The sequence below is a fragment of the Cebus imitator genome, unplaced genomic scaffold, assembly GCF_001604975.1.
Source record: "Cebus imitator isolate Cc_AM_T3 unplaced genomic scaffold, Cebus_imitator-1.0 Scaffold492, whole genome shotgun sequence".
In the NCBI taxonomy this organism is placed as follows: Eukaryota; Metazoa; Chordata; class Mammalia; order Primates; family Cebidae; genus Cebus; species Cebus imitator.
The window spans coordinates 596,946-600,412 of NW_016107807.1; the positions used below are offsets into that span (position 1 = coordinate 596,946).

Consider the following 3,467-nt stretch of genomic DNA (forward strand, 5'->3'; position numbering starts at 1 on the left):
CAGAGTTAGACTCTTTTCATTGACAAAATTAAACCACAGCACCAAATTTTCGTTTATTTGTGAAAGAAATGGTATACACCTATACCTATATCTACCCTGAACATGTATGGATCTAGAATTTGTGCAGCTGGAAGCTTTTGACAATTTAAAGGATCCATTTACAAAAAAGAATATAGGATGGTGCCCAGCATCATGGAGGAAGTAAGGCTACTGCTGAGTTGGTGTAGGTTCTCTGTTCATAGTGGATCCACCATGTCAAAGGTTTCCTTTAAGATCATGCTAACGTTGGATCCTCGGCTGCCATAGGAATTACTCAGGGTGTTCCTTAAAGTACACCTTTCACAGTACTCTTAAATCTTGTGCAGAATAATTTAAAGACCTTCCTCCAACAAGTGCAATTAATACCAATGATGGAATAGGAACAAATACTGCACAGACTGCTGGAAATGTTTTTCTAAAACATGTTCAAAACTACAAGTTATTCCTAGAGATCCTGTTGGAATTTGTTATTATCTGCTGCTTGGGACATATGATTACATTTAAGAGTAAATATTGGTATTTGCTGTAAAATTGAAATCAGACATTTATCATAAAATGAAAACAGCAAAAGTCAATGAAATAATAAAAGCAAAAGTCAATGAAATAATGAAGGTGATTCTTTTCTCTCTTTTTGTTGTTCATACTCTTATTAATGTGAAGAGGGAATGCTTATGAAGTAAGGATATTACCACCACAGAAGATCATATAGTCTTTGACTGCTATCTTAAAATACAGACAGGTGGCTCATTTGGGGTAGATGGATTATCCAATGTTGTTTTTTAAAAGCAGGATGCTTTTGATAGTTCTTTTTGAGAACATTTGGAATACTATAATTTATTGAATCTAACATATTTGTCTGAGTTAAAAATATAAAAGTATTATGGATTGTGGATGGCAGTTTGCTTGATAGCATCTGACTAGCTCAATAATAGTTTGATTCTTAAATATAGCTTATGATAGAGGAAATAGACATATCAATGAATAAACTATGTTAACGTTTTATTGTTTAGTTTTTTAAGCTTTCAAACCTCCTGTGTCACACAAATTCCAGTTTAATATCAAAGAACCAAAAACAGTATTTTAAAATCTAAGCTTCATGATTATAAATTGATTTCCCATACCAAATTTTAATGATTTTCTTACAAAATTCAGTACGTAATGGTGAGAATTGACAATTGAGTAGAAGATTCCTGTATTAGGTCATTTTTGCATTGCTGTAGAGGAATACCTGGAACTGAGTAATTTATAAAGAAAAGAGTTTTAATTGGCCGATGGTTCTGCAGACTGTACAATCACGGCATCAGCATCTGCTTGGCTTCTTGGGAGGCCTTACGGAACCTTTATCATGTTGGAAGGTAAAGCAGGAGCAGGAACGTCACATGGGAAGAGCAGAAATAAGAGAGATAATGAGGAAGTGCCACATACATTTAAACTACCCATCCTGTAAAAACTCACTATCATGAGGACAGCACCAAGCCTTGAAGAATCCACCCCCGTGATGCAAACACCTTCCACCAGGCCCCACCTCCAACACTGGGGGTCATATTTAGCATGAAATTTCCGCGGGACAAATATCCAAAACATATCATATCCTTTGCTGAGTTATGCATTCCTTTATCAATCTCTTTTAATACAAGTTTAAAAGCATGAATCTTTAAAAAAACATGTTTTTTTTTTGTTTTTTTTTTTTTTTTTTTTTTTAGCAAACAAAATCTGCTGTTCAAAGAACCTTGTTCCTTACCAAATTCAGCGTTGGTTAGCCAGAAATTCAGGAATATCAATTTCCTGAATTTTTGGTTTAATATGAATTTTCTTCCATTCTGTTTTCAGCATGAAAGTCTGCCTGCTGTGTCGCACAAATAAATTTATAATGTCCTGTGTCATAAAGTGTTTTATTTATTGTTTTTGTTGTTTGGTTTTGAAAATTATGTTGTAATGAGTTCCTAAAAACATTTTATTAAACAACTAAATATTTTGCTATTAAATAAATATGATCTGTAATTTCTTTGTTCAGAATGATGTGATGTATTGTCTTTAGTTTAAATTCATTATTGATTCATAATTAATATCTTATGAAAATATATTATATTATACTATTAGAAAGAAAAAAATAAAATGTTTGATCTAAATGTAAATATTTATTTAGGCTAAGGAAGCACAAGGTATTACAAATTATAAAAGCTGACAATGACTGTAAATCTGATGGCATTTTTCACAACCATTTGTTGATAGTTGGTAAACAGATTATATTAATAATGATCATAATGGGAAATGAAATACATTATTCATCTATTGACATTACTTGTCAAACCCAACGGTCACTTTATTATCTTCCACTTAATAGTTCAGAAGCATTTGGTATAATTGACTACTCCCTACTTAAAATATTTTATTCTATCAGCTTCTATGACACACTTCTGGTTTCTCTTTTACTTCACCAGCTGATTCTTTTCAGTCTCTTTTTCTGACTTCTACTTCTCTACTGAAAGTGTAGAAAATTGAGTGTTCCAAGAATTTCATCCTAGGCCACTTTTTGCTGTTTTGCTGTCCTTATGCTCGTTTTCTAGGTGATTCCATTTCACTGCATGGTTTTGAATAACAAAAAGTCCAAGGACATCAAACTGTATCTCCAGTCTTGACATCTCCACTGAGCTTCTGACTTTTCAGGACATATCTAACTTCTACAGAATATCTCTGTTGGGATGCTGAATAGGCATCTCCAATCTAGCATACAAAAAATAGACCTTTTCATTTCTCTCTAAGTAAATCTGTACCTCTCCTAGTCTTTTGGCATCTCAGAAAATTGTATCACCATTCATCTAAATGCTCAAGCCAAAAGCCTGATAATAATCCTAGATTTCTCTTTTTCCCTCAACACCCTGCATCCAATCCATAAATAAATCCTCTCAACTTTGTTTCTAAAATAGTTTCAGAATATGTCAATTTCCTCCTGTTTTTTCCACCACCACCCTGGTCTAAGTCAGCATCATATCCTGCCTATACTTTTGTAATGTCATTCTAACATCTTTCTACTCCCATACCCTATGGTCTCACACAGGGTATGCAGAATGATATTCTAAAAAGGTAATTATTATCTCGTCACTTTCATGCCTAAGATCCTCTAGTGGCTTGCCACTTTCTGGGAATAAAATCCAAATTGTTTACCCAAGGTAACAAACAACCCTTTCATAATCTGGATACTCTGCCTTTCCAAAATCAATTCCCAACACTCTCCTTAGCTCCCTATGCTCAAGGCATGTTGTCTCAGTCAAGTTGACACATGACATTAACCTTCAAAATATGCAAAAGTATGCATAATATAGAATAGGAAAGAGTTGCATTACTCGATAATTATTCTCGGAAAATCAGATAAATACTTAGGAAAAGATGACTTAGATCGTTACCTTACTTGCCACATGGAAACACAT

At 33.5% G+C, this 3,467-nt stretch overlaps 1 pseudogene; it reads left to right on the forward strand.

Annotated features, from left to right (window-relative positions):
• The first annotated feature begins 252 nt into the window (after positions 1-252).
• LOC108292517 lies at positions 253-543 on the forward strand (annotated as a pseudogene).
• Positions 544-3,467: the final 2,924 nt, after the last annotated feature.